This window comes from Pleurodeles waltl, chromosome 6 (assembly GCF_031143425.1).
Source record: "Pleurodeles waltl isolate 20211129_DDA chromosome 6, aPleWal1.hap1.20221129, whole genome shotgun sequence".
NCBI lineage: Eukaryota > Metazoa > Chordata > Amphibia > Caudata > Salamandridae > Pleurodeles > Pleurodeles waltl.
This window is the reverse complement of record NC_090445.1, coordinates 87,747,302-87,766,701: the sequence shown is the minus strand read 5'-3', so window position 1 is coordinate 87,766,701 and position 19,400 is coordinate 87,747,302.

The following is a 19,400-nucleotide window of genomic DNA, read 5'->3' as shown; positions in this document are numbered from 1 at the left end:
GGGTCCGGTTTTCCTGGGGGCCGATCGAAGCCCCCAGGGAAACCACACATGCATTGACAAAAGTGATATATATATATATATATATATATATATATATATATACTATCTATATAGATATATCTATCTATGTAAATAGATATATCTATCTACATCGATAGATCTATATATATATATTGATCTACAGGGAGTGCAGAATTATTAGGCAAGTTGTATTTTTGAGGATTAATTTTATTATTGAACAACAACCATGTTCTCAATGAACCCAAAAAACTCATTAATATCAAAGCTGAATATTTTTGGAAGTAGTTTTTAGTTTGTTTTTAGTTTTAGCTATGTTAGGGGGATATCTGTGTGTGCAGGTGACTATTACTGTGCATAATTATTAGGCAACTTAACAAAAAAAAAATATATACCCATTTCAATTATTTATTATTACCAGTGAAACCAATATAACATCTCAACATTCACAAATATACATTTCTGACATTCAAAAACAAATCAGTGACCAATATAGCCACCTTTCTTTGCAAGGACACTCAAAAGCCTGCCATCCATGGATTCTGTCAGTGTTTTGATCTGTTCACCATCAACATTGCGTGCAGCAGCAACCACAGCCTCCCAGACACTGTTCAGAGAGGTGTACTGTTTTCCCTCCTTGTAAATCTCACATTTGATGATGGACCACAGGTTCTCAATGGGGTTCAGATCAGGTGAACAAGGAGGCCATGTCATTAGATTTCCTTCTTTTATACCCTTTCTTGCCAGCCACGCTGTGGAGTACTTGGACGCGTGTGATGGAGCATTGTCCTGCATGAAAATCATGTTTTTCTTGAAGGATGCAGACTTCTTCCTGTACCACTGCTTGAAGAAGGTATCTTCCAGGAACTGGCAGTAGGACTGGGAGTTGAGCTTGACTCCATCCTCAACCCGAAAAGGCCCCACAAGCTCATCTTTGATGATACCAGCCCAAACCAGTACTCCACCTCCACCTTGCTGGCGTCTGAGTCGGACTGGAGCTCTCTGCCCTTTACCAATCCAGCCACGGGCCCCTCCATCTGGCCCATCAAGACTCACTCTCATTTCATCAGTCCATAAAACCTTAGAAAAATCAGTCTTGAGATATTTATTGGCCCAGTCTTGACGTTTCAGCTTGTGTGTCTTGTTCAGTGGTGGTCGTCTTTCAGCCTTTCTTACCTTGGCCATGTCTCTGAGTATTGCACACCTTGTGCTTTTGGGCACTCCAGTGATGTTGCAGCTCTGAAATATGGCCAAACTGGTGGCAAGTGGCATCGTGGCAGCTGCACGCTTGACTTTTCTCAGTTCATGGGCAGTTATTTTGCGCCTTGGTTTTTCCACACGCTTCTTGCGACCCTGTTGACTATTTTGAATGAAACGCTTGATTGTTCGATGATCACGCTTCAGAAGCTTTGCAATTTTAAGAGTGCTGCATCCCTCTGCAAGATATCTCACTATTTTTGACTTTTCTGAGCCTGTCAAGTCCTTCTTTTGACCCATTTTGCCAAAGGAAAGGAAGTTGCCTAATAATTATGCACACCTGATATAGGGTGTTGATGTCATTAGACCACACCCCTTCTCATTACAGAGATGCACATCACCTAATATGCTTAATTGGTAGTAGGCTTTCGAGCCTATACAGCTTGGAGTAAGACAACATGCATAAAGAGGATGATGTGGTCAAAATACTCATTTGCCTAATAATTCTGCACTCCCTGTATATATTTTTTTAGTAGCTGTATGGTTTGCTTGGGAGCCATAGTGGCCCCCAGTGAAACCATTGAACTACTAAAAAAAAATATTGCCCCCATAGGGGGTCGCCCTGCTCACGGGCAAACCCCTATCAATTTCTTTTTTTGCAAATTTAGCCCCTGGGGGGCCCGATCATGCACGATCTTGCCCCCCAGGGGACACCTACCTTAAAAAAAAAAATATATGGCCCCGAGAAGTGGGGGGGGGGTGGGGCTGGCCCGTTTTCCGAGGGGGCCGACCCCCCCAAGTGAAATCCATGGTGACTAGTGGGGTTTCTTGTCCCTCTATCGCACCTGTGCTGAGATCGAGGGCCAGGAAACCTTTTCAGGAAGGCCTTGTTTGAAAGGGGAGAGTTTCCCCTTTCAAACAAGGCCTTCCCAAACATCGGGAAGGCCTTTGTGGTTGTTTTCCCCATTGGAGCAGGGAGCAGCTGCAAGGCTGCTTCCTGCTCTGATGGAGAAAACAAAACGGTGACGATGGACTATCTTCCGTGTCTCCCGGGGCATTTTTAGATTTAAAAAAATCATCGGGTGCGACGCACTCAAGGAGTTTTTAACCCCCTTCCTTGTGTTGGCCACTGGTTGTGACCCGCACCAGGGAGGTAGAGTGAGCGTCGGCCAGTGGCCAACACCCGCCCTAAAGAGGTTAAGCAAATTTAGTACATGGTAATTTACTTTAATTATGCAGACGTGTGGATTGTCAGCCTGCCAGATAACCCAGGCCTGCTTCACTGAAGCACTTTGCCCGCAGGAAAGGAAGAGAAAATTTGGTTATGCAAACATGAGCTCCAGAAGGGGAAAGCAGCCGAAAGAAACAGGGTCTGTTTTGTTACTTCTTATTTTAGCTTATCTGCGGTGAGACTGGGTACAACAAACGTATTGCTCTAATGATAATGTGTGAGAGCACTGGCATACTGAGTGCGGCAGGTTTACACATTTACGGTCTGGTACAATGCTCTAAGCCAAATTTTGTGTAATGTGCATCGTTGTATAGCTGAGCCCCACGTGCGGAAGACGCCCCTACCTCACTCCTTAAGTTAGAGTGCCCTATTTGCCGTTTGAGCTTTCAGGAGCCTGGTTGCATTTCTTCTTCCCTTCGTGAGCAAAGATGATAAAGTTAATCGTATTCTTTGTGCCTCACAGGCAAGAAGAAATACAAGCATTTGCAATGCAGTGGGTCTCGCGTTTGTTCGAGTTGGAACTATTAGGGTTGTAAATTCCTAATTGGACTTTTCTTGTCACACAAACTGAAAATAAAAAGTAAAACCATTGACAGAAGTGAGACGATTCAAAGCGCCGCCATGAGCGCGAAGGAGAGAGCATGCTGGGGATAGTGGTTCCACCGTGCAATATTTTCGCATAAAAATAGGACTCTTTTCAATCAAGACCGAGGATGCTGGAATTTTACCTAATTGGTATAAATTTTGCACTGAGTTGCAAAGCTTACTTATGCGTTTGCTAACAGCTGGCATGTCTGACCACCCTCTACCCACTCAGTCTTATACCCAAGCACACCCTTACGGAGTAGCGTCCGTAAATGTGCTTCGGCACCTCGTCAGGAGAATGAAGCGCTAAGGCAAGTACAAAACAATAAACTGTGTGCAGTTTTGAAATTCTGTGGCTGCATCCCCGACAAATACTCAGACAACTGTGACCAGTGATTATGGATCACTTTAATTGTGGCTGGTTAAAGGTCGGCTTGCGCAGAGATGTGTCTCTGCTCTGTTGGTGTCAGTGCTATCGGCCTCCATCAGCCTCTGAATCTGAGCTATGTGCCCCAGGGATGGCGCTGGCGGTATCTGAGGACATCGAAGAGCCAAGGTCAGAAAGCAATCAATACATAAAAAAACAAGCAACCAAGCAAGAAGTGTGGCTGCAATGATGGATAAGCCAAAACTACAAAAATAGTGCATGGGAGGGAACCCAACACCAAAAGACAGGACTAAAACAACAAAGGGGCCATAGAGAAGCAATATTTACAAGGGGCAACACAAGGAACCAATGAGAAATGATGGGTGTGCACAAAGCACACAGAGAGAGATACTTAGGCCCTCATTACAACATTGGCGGTATTAACCGCCTACTGCCACGGCGACGGCAGCCAGCATAATATCGCGTGGCTACCACCCTACTTGCATTATGACCGTAGACAGAATTCCGCCAGAAGGCTGGTGGAATAATCACGGCAGCGGAAAGCGGTAAGGTGGCGCTGCTGTCAGCAACAGCGCCACGCCAGCAAAACACCACCGACTGTATCATGAGCAATGATACGGCCTGGCAGTGTGTTGCTGGCGAACGCTGCTGCTGGCAGCAGCGCAGTGTCCCGTCTCCTACCGGAGGACCTCCTGCAAGCAGGTAAGTCGGGTTCTCCGACGGGAGATGGGGTTGAGGGGTGGTGTGTGAGTGTGTGGGGGTGTTGTGTGTGTGTGGGGGGGTCTGTTTTTGTATGCGTGCATGAGGTGTGAGTCGCTTTGAATGAGTGCGTGAATGACTAAATGTGAGTGTACGTGTATGTTGTGTGTTGTGAATGCGTGTGTGCAACAATGTATGTTGGTGTGTGTGGCGGTGTGTGGGTACGTGTGTGTGCATGCGTGGGTGGATGTGGGTATGTGTGTGTATGACTGTGTATGTGTTCCCTGGCACTGATAGTGCCTACTGCCATGGTTTCCACGAAAACCATGGCGGTAGGTGGGGTCATAATCCTGAGGGTGGGATTGTGACAGCCGCCTGGCTGGAGACCGAAGTCTCCAGCCCAGCGGCCGTTACCACCCTGGCGGACGGAGTGGTACATTGGCGGTTTGGCTTGAGCCAAACCGCCAATGTCATAATTTTGGGAAAAGGTTCCACCACCCTGTTGGCAGTACCTTTCCCCAAATTACCGCCAACCGCCAGGGTCGTAATGAGGGCCAAAGTGTCTCTCAAGATAGTGCATGCACGCTACCTAGGTTCGACCTAAAAAAGGACACAATTGCATGGAAAGTGAACAGCTGAAGTTAAATATATTAACCACAGACATGAGTGCCATTGGAATTCTGTCACCTCACTTCTTATCACAGTCAGATCTGCCTCCTATTGAATGGACGCCAAGTCAAGACTGAAAACCAGATCTGTTAATATCACCGTAACTCAACACAAGTCCTATATTCAGCCACAGAGACCAGTAAAACTGTGGATGAGTTTGTAGGTCAGTTGGAAGAACTCACAATTAAAGCCAAATTTGGTGCTATGACAGGTGAGATAACGTGGCACCAGATTATAGTACAATAGCTGGCAATTCAATGCAAGAGAGACCGTGGGATGTGAGAAATCCTGTACTAAAGGATGCTATTGCTATCAACAAAATTGCAGCAGAATCCAGTCACTGCATGAAGGAAATGAAGCAGATGGAAGAGAAGAAAAGCAGTAAAATAGCAGTGGTGGAATAAGTAACTAATGAAGCCAGTGCAGTCAATAAGAACTCTGTAATGTATGGGAAGGGAACCGATGGGGAGGGCAAATTGAGCAATAATATTGTACAAACCAACCTTAAATGATGTTACAGGTGTGACAGCATTTATCAAAACCCACAACCCGAATGAAAAACTGTTATTCAATTAGCAAATAGTGTAGAAAATATAGTAGGAGGTGACACTATTAATATGAGGGTAACATTAAAAACAAAGCGACATCAGTGATGGAATAAATTGAAGACACTGACAAACTAATGGAATAAAAATAGACTGAAAGCAATGCTTGTGATAAAGAGGCAAGATGTGGTTTGAATGATAAGCTGGGGTTCCATGTACAGCAGTACTTTAGAAAACATGTTAGATGAAATGTGGCCAAATGGCATGTTAGAACCCAAAGATATTGATGGCATAATACCTAGGGGTATCAGTGCAGTACTATAGAGGTAATACATATATGTCCCGTTCAGAGAGAGGAATATTAAAGTATATGTGGTGAAATCTGAACCTCACATATTAGGATGGATTTATTGGTATGATTTGCATATGATCATTATTCTCATGGTTCCCAACCAGGTGATGGCTGTAGAAGACTCCAATTAAGAAAAGATTTCAAGAGATGCAAAGGCAGTGTTTGAGGGAAAGCTGGGAATAATATAGTTATGATGGACCAAACGGTACAGGTAAAACCGAGTTCTGGTATGAGTCAGGGAAGATGTTAAGACTACATTGAGCAACTTTGACCTTTTCTGCCTAAAACCCAGCAATGTTTCCCTGTGCCGAACATTAATTAAATAGTGTACATCCTATGGATTCGTGAGAAGTGCTTATCACCAAATCAGATTGCCTTACAAATGCCTTAAATACAGGAGATGTATTTGTCTGCCTTTTGGTCTTGCATTCACAGCAACCTTTTCTCAGTGTATGATGAGTAAATGTTTGGAGGCCGAGACTTATATTTCAGATGATATCCTGGTATTACGAAGGTCAGTTGAAGAACCCAAAGTGGCATTAAAGCAAGTGTTCAATAAATTGGAAAAGGCTTATTGGATGTTACACGGAGACTAATTGAAATGAAAAAATGTCATCAAAGGGACATCCACACTGATAGACAAAGGTCAGTTAAAATATTTTATGAGTCTAATAGAATATTATGCCAGATTTTTCAAGGATTACATAATAACACAGACAACCAATGGATTGTATGAGTGGGGAGAAGCCAGCATAGGGACTTTGAGGAAATTAAAGGCATTGCTGTAATTCTGGCACCCTTTGATTTTTAAGAAAAAAGGTTTTGCGACTGTAGATGCGAGCACCAAAGGCACTGGTGTCCTGCATTACAATTCTACAAGGGTAAGAAGAAAATACTGTTGGGTTTTTATTTGGTTAATGAAAGGGAGGCATCAGCAGGTGCTTGTAGAGGTACAGTTGGGATATAATCATATTGAGGAGAGATCATAAACAATTAAATATAGTTTTAAAACCAAGTGGCTGCCCTGCCTGGTTTTAAGACTTTATCTAAGGGTTTATGGCAAGCAAGGACTACAATATCATTGCTACTCATCAGAATACATTCTAAAGTGGCAAAACAGGTTGGCCGATTGTCTTGAAGTATTCTCAGAATTAAGAGGGAAATCGGTTGCAGTATTTAAGTACAGAGGTATGTGCAAGATGTCGTTGAAGGGTGCAGTGGCATGGTTTTAAGGGAAGAGTGGACGATGGCAGGTGGGGAAGACATTGTTTTGAAAGATCTTTAGTCTATGGCGAGGAAAGTGTGTAAGAGAAGGCTGTATACCCGTGAGAGATCATTTTTCATAATTCTGATTGAGCTATTGGTTTGTGGTGAGGGTCTAGCTATGCGAGGTTACAGGTTTGTGCCTTCTGATAATTACCTTATGAAGGGGAATTGGGGAACAATGTGATTTTAGAATGTGTCAAAGGGAAATTCTAGTGGCCTGGCCTTGATGGACATGTTACGAAAATGGTGGAAAGTTGCAGTAGGAGCAAGGAAGAAGAGAAGAAATTAACAGTAGTTTTTGGAATCACTACCTACAAGACAGAGACTCCACGCTTTGCAGTTTCTATGATTTGAACCTCAAAACAAACTAACAAAAATATACAACAGACAAGTATTTAATTTTAATTAGAAGGTTGGGAATTTTCAAACTGTGCTTTGTTTCCAAAGGACAAAGTGAAAAGGTAGACTCTAGCATGTCAATGTCTTTTTTGCTCGGAATTCGTGTTCTCCTTTTGTCGGGGAATACCAGTGCATCAATCAAGTCCACCAAATCGTCCATTTCAGATTCTGTTTGTAGTATTTGCACTTCTCCCACAATCCAAGCTAAGGATACAAACTCAATTTTTAGCCTCCAGTTTCATTTTTTTCATATTTGCAGAGAGTTTCACTATTTTACATTTTGCTTTTTTATGTCTACATAGCTATGCGAGTTGGTAGATTTGTTCCTCCTGAGAATTGTTCTTATGAAGGTCAATTGGGAAAAACTGTGATTATTGAATGTGTCAAAGAGAAATTCTGGTGGCCTGGCCTTGATGGACAGGTTATTAAAAGGGTGGAAAATTGCAGCATGGGTAGGAAGGAAGATACGAAATTGACAGTAGCTGGAGGGCCAGTTCAACAGATTAAAGACCCAGGTGTCTCACAGATTAAGGTTTGTTTACATTTTATCTGGAACTTTATGTGTCTGCCAAATCTCTACGCATTGCCATTGTTATTGTGGATGTACATATCAAGTGGCTTGAGGTGGTGTTCATGAGTGAGATAACTGCTGCCAACACAATAAGGATAATCTTCTTTCTTACACATTAGTTACGTAGGAGAGATCTACCCGCACACAGAGTGGCAGATAATGTTACACAAATAACCTCTCAGAAAATGATAGACTATCTGGAGGGGTATGGCATGAAACAGAGTAAGACCACCTTGCACAATCCACAAGCCAATGGGGCCACTGAGCAGCCAAATAGGTTAGTCTATGGATGTCATGGATTGCAAAAGAACCATTACGGACATGATGTGTGCGTTCTCCATCACGGAGAAATAATGTATGGGATGTACACCATTTTTCTTGTTGAGGGGAAGGAAAGCAGGAGAGGAGTGAGAAATAAGTCAGTGCAAGAATGACTCCATTTGGGTTGGCATTGGTGACTGGGTGAAGGTGAAATTAGTGAAGCGAGGATGGGTTGATGTTGTTTTTTCCAAGTTTAAACAACCATAAAAAATAAAGAAGCTGTTGAGTGGTGAGCTGACTGTGCGCCACACAGATGTGGCACATGGTCCTTATGCATCCTTCAGTGGCCTTTTTGAAAAGAATATGGGGTTTCCTGGGACTTCGATGCACCCCCCTGCATGCTGGTGTGAGGTGGTTGTACCGCGACAGTGAGAGGTGGTCCAGTGGCTTTTAACAACAGGACTGCCTTTCACTGTTCCCGGTGCAGGCGCGGATTTGCACCTGTACTAGAAATAGCGCATTTGCTATGAAATGGAACAGTATCCTGCTCAGCACCCAGTACAAAGTTGTGCCACGCGGTGCTTAATTTGTACGAAAAGAAGTACCAGGGCCCTTGTCAGGAGGCCACTGCAGCTTGCATCATTCATTGCCCCACCAGCGCTGCCATTGACTGTACCAGAACAACTGTTAACCATCCTATTCCTACTGTGTGACAGTTCCAGGCCACCCAGGCTATAAAAATGGCGTTACCAGCAGGCATTTATCATTTTTTATGTATATTAAATATCTTTGGTTGTGCATATTCCAAAATAGGACAAACAGCGCCCCCATGTGTTGGACTGTCATAAGAGCCGTTGTTGACTATTAAGTGCTGTGCCGAGCACCGGAAATCACTGGCACAAATTAAACACTGGTGCCACAGCACAGACTGGGGCAGTGCACCGTCTCTATAATACGGCCCGTCTTTTGACCCACTGTGTTGTCAACTTGTACCCAGGGCCCTGAGAAACTAGGACAAAGGGCTGACATATAACAGCACACTGGATACATCTGTAGCATCCTGCCCCAAACCTTTCTTTCATTGCTGGGATTGTGAACAAGGCCATAGCAACGATGGACAGTCATTGGTCACCCCAATAAGATAATACTCTCTACTCTGGAAAGATGTATTGTGAAGGAGATGTGGTGTAATAAGGCAGCTGGAACCTTCGAACCTGGGTTCACAACGCAGCTTCCGCACTTGACAGAAAGTTGTATATTATTGGCAAATGTCTTATTCTCTAAGTACCTATAAATGTGTGATTCAAATATGAAATTTACCACGTGATGTACATAATCTTGTATTTTCTCCAAACACCCTCTGTAGTCCACAATGTTATTAAACTTACAATGCAAACAACGGTAGGCACTAATGCTAGTTAGCTATGTATGTCACACTGCCTGGGGTTGTATCTCCTCACGCTTACTACATTTGCTATTGTGTATGGAGCCTTTTGCATTATGAGAAATAGAGTTCTGATGACACATTAAACTTTGCTTAGTGTTATTTTGAGTCGTCCACTTTCTCAGTTCCAAGCCCTTCTCGTTTTCTAAATGCAGCCATGGGGGCTCGGTCACACTACCCTGTGGACAGTCAGAAGGAACACTCGGTGCTCAATGAGCAGTGCAATAAAACCAAGGCCCTGAAGCAAACGTGTTACACAACAGGGAGAAACTGTTTAGTAACCACTGAGTGTCTGGGGAGCTGGAGAAACGCCCTAAAATCATCTAATATAATAGCATTCTTAGAAAGTTACAAGCTGGCACAGCAAATGTTGACTGGCCCCCAACACACTACAGAACTTGTACCTAGACTGGTCAAAAATGAAAACTGGACTGACCTGGGTTAATCTCCAGATAGACATTGTCAGCTAAAAGCATGCAGTGTTTCATAACCCATTGGGCGATTTATTACCTCAAGGAGCTGTAATTAAACTATTAAGTGTTTATAGGCGTCATAGTCTATGTCCTGACAGAAGAGAGCACTTCACATACATTATTCTCTTATCCCGTGAACCCTTAGAAGCTGTATTACAAAGTCAGTAGTTTGCATCTCACAAGTAATACTGTTCACAGGTCCAGCAGTAAATATCAAATGGTCTTTGCAGCAGCAGTTGCCCGCTACAACTCAGTGTTGCTGCCCCACTTACTAGGGCTCTGTCCTGCCCCACTTACTAGGGCTCTGTCCTGCCCCACTTACTAGGGCTCTGTCCTGCTCCACGTACTAGGGCTCTGTCCAGCCCCACTTACTAGGGCTCTGACCTGCCCCACTTACTGGGGCTTTGTCTGCCCCCCCTTACTAGATCTCTGCCCTGCTCCACTTACTGGGGCTCTGTCCTTCCCCACTTACTACGGCTATATCCTGCCCCACTTACTAGGGCTCTGTCCTGCCCCACTTACCGGGGCTTTGTCTGCCCCCCCCTTACTAGAGCTCTGTCCTGCTCCACTTACTGGGGCTCTGTCCTTCCCCACTTACTAAGGCTATATCCTGCCCCACTTACTAGGACTTTGTCTGCCCCATTTACTATGGCTCTGCCCACTTACTAGGACTTTGTCTGCCCCATTAACTAGTGCTCTGTTCTGCCCCACTTAGTAGGGCTCTCTCCTGCCCCACTTACTAGGGCTATATCTTGCCCCACTTCCTAGGACTTTGTCTGCCCCATTTACTAGGGCTGTCTACCCCACTTACTAGGGCTCCGTCCTGCCCCATTTACTAGGGCTCCGTCCTGCCCCGCTTACTAGGGCTCTGTCCTGCCCCACTTACTAGGGCTCTGTCCTGCCCCACTTACTAAGGCCCTGTCCTGAACCTGCTCCCAGAGCTAATACCCCATAACAATCAATGGTGACTTTTCATTCATTCTGCAGATCAACCTTATATATCATTCCACCATCTCCCCCTGCTGAAAGGGGATCTGCCTCTGCCACTACTTGATTACACCCAGGTAGTCACTATAGCCCTTGCAGTGGCCTACTGCAACCTTCTATACACCAGCCTCAACTCCACATGAAATTCCAGAGAGTTAAAAAAAAAAAAAACTAAGGGCCGTATTTACACTTTTTTGCACCACATTTGCGTCTTACAAAATATAGTTGTATTTTTTACGTTTGTGCCGCTTTTGCATCAAAAAGTGATGCAAATGCGGCACAAAAAAAGTATAAAAATGGGCCTTAGCTTTAGTTAGCTTTTGAGTAAGGTTAGCAATACCCATATATTATTGACAGGGCCTAGCAACAAGCACAGTACACCATGGATGTCTATCATGGGTAGCCAAGGAAAACAGCCATTAACCACTCTGGTTTGCCTTTTCTTACACCTGGCACTGCCCCCCAGTTTGCCTTTGTTATGCCTGGCACTACCCTCGGTTTGTCCTTTGGTGCCCCTGGCACAGCCCTCCCTATATTCGAGCATGGGCACAGTGGACGCAGGAGGAGGAAAATAAACAGGGCAGTAAAATCAACTTTTTTTAATAGATTTTGGCCCAGATTTACGAGGGCCTAGCACCATTTTAACGAAACATTAGCGTTGTTTTTTATGCTAATTTGGCGTTAGGTGGCCCAAAACGCTGCGCCATATTTACAAAGTGGAGCAATGCATGCATTGCACTACTTTCTAATCCCTTGCGCTACATTATGCCTGCATCAGACAATGTATGCAAAGGAGGCGTTCCCCCGTTAGGGGGGTGGAAATCTAAGAGATTTCTTTGCCTCATTTTTCTTGGCACTTCTAATGCCTGCTCTGAGCAGGCGTTAAAATGGGGCTTCCATTGGTTACAACGGGCCTCTGGATGCTTTGCAGGATTAGCGTCGAAATGTTTTACACTAATCCTGCAAAGCGCCGAACTAGCGTAAAAAATGATGACACTAGTTCCCTACGTTGCTGGGTCAGGAAATGAAAGAACAACACAACTCTGTTTGGCAAATAATATGAGCATTTATGAATAACGGCCCGGAGGGCAGCACAGATCTGTGACTGATACTGCACTCAACTCTGTCAGTAGAAACAGCTTCTTTTATATCTTTACGATACCTTGAATGCGTCTTATCACTCATGCATTTTGATTTAAGCTCTTGCTTTGTACATTGTTATCTCAACGTACATTAGCACAAAGCCACATTTCTCCTTGGGAAAGCATCTAATTACGCATTTACAGAAAAGTGAATGTTACACATCTGTCATAGACACATTTGTTAATAAACCTCAGTGCCTTTTGATCTCAAGTTCTGAAGCCTATCAGTACGTCCTTCCTCAGCTAACTCCACACTTGAAAACATTTCTGTCTGTCCTCCCTTGCACAGCTGCTGGCCTTCAAGCATCAAAGATTATCGTGTTCCCTTTCCAAAACCACCATGGTGTACCCCTTCCCTTGTGAATGTGGATCGGAATGTGCGTCCTCCCTGTGTGTGTGTGTGTTATCAAGTTATGGCTCAAGCTTTCTATAACCTTCTACTTCCAGCTGCATTATGAATAAATGTTTCTGCTTGTCCCTGCCCTTGCCTCCCTGCATCCTATCCTGTGCTCTCTATTTGGACATCATGAACATTCTAGGCCTGTATTTTTTCCTTATCATGTATGATTCTGCACATTTGTCTCCTAATTCATGCATTAGCAAAAGTGGGCCTTCTCCTTTTTTCATATTTTCAGTAACATTCCCCCCTTTAGTTGAACTTTCAACTACTTCCTCACCTTCCCTGCTACATACATTCATTAGTGTGTATATGTTGTCCTTGTCCTCCTGCACTTTCCTGGCTGCCCTGATAATGAAAATCCCATTCAACGTCTGGCTAACCCTCTTGCAGAATCTTACCACTATCTGGAAGCTACAAAACACCAACAGGATCACCACCAGGAGCGGGAATAGCCCCTTAAATACTCCTGACAACCAGGATGGCATCCATACAAACCACACTGAAAACCATTCGTCGGGGGCACCCCCCTCATCTGCATCTTCTTCCGTATGTTATGTAGAGTCTGTATGGCCTCCGTTATTGTTCTGTTGTCTGCATCGTTAGCTGGCACGTATGCACAGCAGGCAGTTCCGATTTTGGCACAAATCCCACCCTCCATGGCCGTCATACAGTCTAGCACATACCTTTGTTGCATAAGCATCACCCTCACAGCCCGCATTTCTTCCTTGACTGCATTGAAACCATCTTCAGTCGCGTTAATGGTCTTCATCAGTTCCCATTGGGTTATTTGCAGCCAGCGGGCAGTTGCCTTTGCTTGGACAAATGGGGAGATGCTTCCGAAAAACAACTGGGCATCATTGAACAACCTGTGCTCTTGTGGAACGTCTTTCCAGGTTGAACTGCCTAAATAATCTGCAGACCTCTTCTTCCGATGGTGTAGCAAGGTAGTCGGATGGCTCAAGGGATGGTCATGTAACTTTGAGATGTCCACCCCTGGAATCACCAAGGAGGGGGGGGGGGTGCACAGTAACTAAAGAACAAAGACCTCTCCATCTGGAAGGAAATCACGTATACAGCCATTCTCCGCACTGCCAATAGTAGTCCATCAGACTGGAAGTGCCCCATTGCATATCAGCATTGTACCCTGTGGTGATGCAATTGATGTTCCTCCCTACGGGACCGTTCCATTCCCCCTGAAACATAAAAAGAAAATAATTGGTGTTCTACCTGCTCGAAGAGTGGATGGTGTTTATACCCAGGTTAATCTAGATATATTTTCGTCCCAAATAGCCTGACATTTTTGTTGCGTGCTATTTTCACTCTGATTTCCCATCCATAAAGAGAGAACTCTACATCCAAATGTTGCACCATGGTGCCACTGACCATGGACGTATACTGATCCATTCACTCGGAAATATGGCCTCTCCTGACAATCATTTTTACAGAAAAGTGTAGGTCGTGATATTCCCAGGAATCCCTGCTCTAATATTCTAGTTTTCCAGTTTTTACTCTTGTACCTCATGACCCCTGTCTCAGCCATTCTTTCTAACTTCACTATTACCCCCTTGCCGTCTGTCAGGACATTCAGTTTATCAGCTAACTCCTCCTCGTATAGTGTGGTGTTTACTAGAAACGCTCCCTGTCTTATCTGTAAGGGTTGCATCCGTGCTTGCATTCTGCAAAGATACAGATGTAATAAACATTGAGTAACATTCGGGGGTACCTCTTTTGACGATTGGAGCCTGTCTGTGTCACTAGCATGTGGAATCAGGGAGCAAACAAAACATGACTTATTAGTAGTCTGCATGCTTATCTCTGTCATATGCTAGTAACACATGTTGTCTAGCAAACTAATATGGATATTATGGGATATATTTTCATAGTTATATACTTCTCTATGCAAGTGCTTAGTATACTGACATATTGCCATGCATGGGCTAAAATACCATTGAAATGTAATTGCTAGCATAAAAAGACATGAACAGAATAACAAAATTGAAATACATAACTGTCCACTAGCAGTATCGAATAGGAGCTCCGCTGGCCTCTTTAAAAGGGATGTTGTCCTTCGTCTTTTTCTTTGCCTTTCTCTAAAAGTTCCTGTGAAGATGGCGATGCGTGACATGAAGCAGGGGCCAATCGAACATCTGACAGATATATCCATGGCTTCCTGCCCTCCACCTTCACTGCTGTGGGGGTGCTTTGGGTAACTAAGTAGAGGCCCTCGAACTTGCTGTCTCTCCATCATTGTACAAAATTGCAGATGTACACTTGCTGGCCCACGGAAATTGGACAGGTCTGCTGGGCTGCGGTGGTGCACTTCTCCTGTTCTAACACCTGTTTAGAGAAGAACTTGTCAGACTTCAATAACTGAGATAAATAACTACTCATCTCCTGTCCTAAAACCTCAGCTGTCTTTTGAGCATCTGTCTTCTGCCGAGCTATCGTTAAGGGAGTTGGCATAGGACGTCCTGTCACTATTTGGTGAGGGGTCAAGTGAGGATCACTTCCTGGTTGGCTCCTGAGGGCATATAAAGCTAGTGGAAAGCAATAGAGACAGTTTTTCTGCAGTGTGGCACATAATTTACTATTTTTTTTTTTAACAGGCCGTTAAGGCGTTCCACTATACCATTACATTGGAGATGATAAACAGATTACAATTTATGTTTTATTCCTAGAGAGGTGCAGATGTGCTGAAACATTGCATTAACAAAGTGTGTCCCGTTATCTGAGCTGATCGCTTCTGCGATTCCCCACCTAGGTATCACCTCTCTTATCAGAAAATTGGCTGCTGCTTTAGCATCATTATGTACGCATGGTCCTGCCTCGATCCACCTTGAAAAGTGGCAGACCACCACAATAAGGTATCTGTAATTGGTATATCTCTCAGTCATGTCAACAAAATATAAATATAAATTTTTAAATGGACCTGTCGGGCGTGGTATTGTTGAGATAATTACTTTTAGTGTGGGTTAAGAGCTGTATTGTTGGCATACTCCACATTCTGCAATATACATAGTAATCATTTCAGATAATTGTGGAATGAACCAATCTGTCTGCGGTGTAGCAAGAAGATGTTCCTTGGCAGTGTGTGCAGGGAGGTGTAGTTGCTCCAGGGCTGTATATAACAGGGTTTGTGGCATTACTGGTTTATCTGTGCTTTCTTGCCTATAGATAAAATCTGTTGGTGACTGTATACACCCTCGCTGTTCCCACAGCTTCCTTTCATGAGGTAGTGCTTGTTCTTGCAATTCGCATAAATGTAATCATGCTGTCTCTGTATATGGGGGAGGTAATTCAGTAGCATTCTGTTGTCTGCTTGTCATCACCCCTAATGTGTGTTCATCCTGTTCACTATAATTTGGAGATGTTTTAGCTGCCTCTTTTGCTGCCCAGTCTGCAAAGGCATTACCCCTGGAGACAAGGTCTTCCTGATTGGTGTGTGCTGCACATTTTATAACTGCTACCTTGGATGGTAGAGTCAAAGCGTTTAACAGTTGCACCAATAAATCTTTATGCATTACAGGGGATCCATCAGATTTAAGAAATCCCCTCCTTTCCCACCTGTGAATGCTAGAATGCACATTGGTGTGACATATGCTGAATCTGAATAAATGGTAACCTATAATCCTTCGGCTTGCTGCAGCGCTTCAATGATGGTCACTAATTCTGCAGTTTGTGTTGAGAAACGGGATAGAAGTGGTGCTTGACTCACTATCTTTAAGGTGTCAGAGGAGCCCTGCTGTTCGGCTTTTACAACGGATACTCCCGAGTGCCTAATCCCAGTCTCCTGATCTATGAAAGAAGATCCATCAACAAAGAGCAACGTGCTCCCAGGAATGGGGTCTTCTCCTACCTTACTCTCTTCTTCTGGGGTGTAAGTGGCACAGTCATGTACTTGTTCATCGTCAGAAACTGGGTGTGCAAAGAACGTTGCTGGATTAACTGTCTGACATCGAACCACTTGCAAGGATGGTGTTGAAAGTATTACTTCATATCCAGATACCCTTTGAGTTGTAAGGGTACTCTTGCTCTTTTGCAAGATAGCGAATACCGCATGCTCTACATACAGGGTTAAAGGTGATCCCATCACTATGGTGGTGCTCTTCTGAAATGCAAAAGCTGCTGTAGCCAGTGCTTGCTCACATGGATAATGCCCTTTCATGACTGGATCTAGCAGCCCACTGTAGTAGGCGATTGGTTTGTGTCCCATAGATGTCTTTTGAGTTAGTACCGCTGTCATCATCATTCCATTACAATGACAGAAAAGGTAGAATATTTTATTATAATCACTTAACACTGGAGCATTTGTGATTGCTCTCTTTAGCTCCAGGAAGTCTGTCTCCCTTTCGTCAGTCCAGTTTATTTTATTTGAATTTGTGTGGGACTCTTTTAAAGCAGTTAGAAGTGGTGCGGTCATCCACGTATTGTAACAGAGTACTCCTGCATTTTATGTTTGCTAAATCGTTTTTTACTGTTCTGTTGAAAATGCTCGGGGACTCACAGAAGCCTTGGGGAAGACGCTGATAGCAATATTGTGTCTGTCTAAATGTGAATCCAGTCAAATATTGGCTGTCCGAATGCAGTGGAATGCTGAAAAACGCATTCTTCAAATCGACCACTGAAAAATAAGTGGCTTCTTTAGGAATGTTTGTTAGTATGACTGATGGGTAGGGTACCACTGGAAATTCTGGTATCACGACATCGTTTAAGGAGCATAAATCCTGAATCATTCTCTAAGTCCCCCACTTTGCTTTGCGTATCAGAAACATTGGTGTGTTGCCTGGTGTTGACCTCTCATATGTTACTCCCTGCTCAAGTAACGCTTGTATTGTAGGGAGGATGCCCTCTTCTGCCTCCTTGGACAAGGGGTACTGGCGTATCCTGGGCAGCATTGGTCTATGTTTCAATGTAATTTTCACAGGCTCAACCCCTTTGATCAGTCCCACATCAAATGGACCCTTTGTCCACAACACTTCTGGGACTTTTGATAAATCTTTCTCTATTATTTTTCTGTCTTGTGCGTGTTTGGACACTGTCCTCTATTGTAACTGTACTCTAATGGCAAGGTCCATCTCAAACACAACTGTCTCGATTAGTGGGCAATCATCAAATATTTCTTCGTCTGATATATCTCAATTTAACCCCAGGATCTGTGAATATTATTAATGCCCACATCTCCTGCCTTCTGTCAGCTGTCATTAGCACGGCATATGTTGATTTTATTTCAAAAGCTGATATTTCCAATATCATTTCATGTTCTATTATGGGATCCACAGGCTCGTAAGATCTGAACAGCAGTTCCTTTGTTAATTGCACTGTTTTCCCTCGAAACGCTGGCGTGTGTGCTATCAAGGCATATATAACGTGCAAAAAAGCCTCTGTATCGTCAGGAACTGCTCTGATCTGCTGTCCTAGCTCCTCATGAGCTATGAGGGATAATATTCTGCTCTGTGTGACACCTGGTGTGTAACATACCATTGACCCATCCTCCAGGAAGGAGGTGGTCAGGTTCAATTTGCTCATTAAGGGTCAGATGTAGCAAAGGGTTTTACCCATTCTATGTCTATGGGAAAATGTGTTTGTACATATGGCCCCAAGTCTCTCCCAAGAAGATTGACTGGTGACTCTGGGGAGTATAGTAGTGGCCCTTCAATTTGTGTATCACCCACAATCATGCTTACTGATTTGGTGAATGGAACCCTCCTCACAGCCCCAGAAAACCCTTGGGTGTCCATTGTGTTACAAGAAAGTGGTAGTGTTCCTTCCTTTATACACGATTTGGTGGCCCCATTGTCGATTAAAAACCTGTAGGGGCGCCCTTCTATGGCTACCGTAACAGTGGATTCCTCTTCTGACCTGCGAGTTACCGATAGTATCGGACACACAGTGGCCATCTGCGGGCTCTGTCATTGGGTATAATTTTGAGTTGGTGTTCCCACAAATATTTGGGGTGATGCATAGAAGGGGTTGCCTCCTTGCACTGTTACTCCTCCCACCTGAACCTGTGCTTGCACTCCCGTAGTGTTGTTGACACCTTGGGGCCCACCTTGCGACATTGACCCTTGTGGTGCAAACCACTGGCTTGGGGGCCCTGCGAGGGTCCCTGCATTGCTTGCTGCTGGGGCACCCATTGCATCTGTTGAGGCCTCACCTGCCCCTGCGAGGTATTCCACCCTTGTACTCTCTCATCATTTTTCTTGGCTCTGCATTCTCTTGCAAAATGGCCCATCTTACTACAATAATAACATTGTTTTCCTGCCCTATAGCTTCCTTGTCTTTTCCCTTGTGTCGACCCTTGCTCTCCTATAAAACGTCCCTTTCTCTTCCTCGTATCACTCATTGGTTGTCCTCCTGGTGCCTGTACTTGCACTGGTGTTGTGACAGTCATTGGTGGTGCTGACGAGGGGCCCCTTCTGTACTCGGCTTCTTAAGTTTTTGTTGCACCAACTTAGCTGCGGCCCTTTCTGCCTGTTCTGTCCTTTCCTTGTCTTTTTCTTGTTTTCGCTTAAAATAATGTATTATGTGGGTCTGTATTTCGGGCCATTGTTTAGCCTGTATTCCCACCACTCCATCTAAGCTTGCTTGTATATCGGTGGGAAGGCCTCGCTTTAATACATTATAAAACAAAATTGTCTTTCATCCTGTGTTTTCCCAGTTACATCCTACCTTCTGCACCCATCGTTCTTTCATTCTAATAATGAATTCTGCAGTATCCTCAGTTGACTTTATACTTTCTGCCATAAGGGCTCCACTGTCCGGTCTATCTGGAT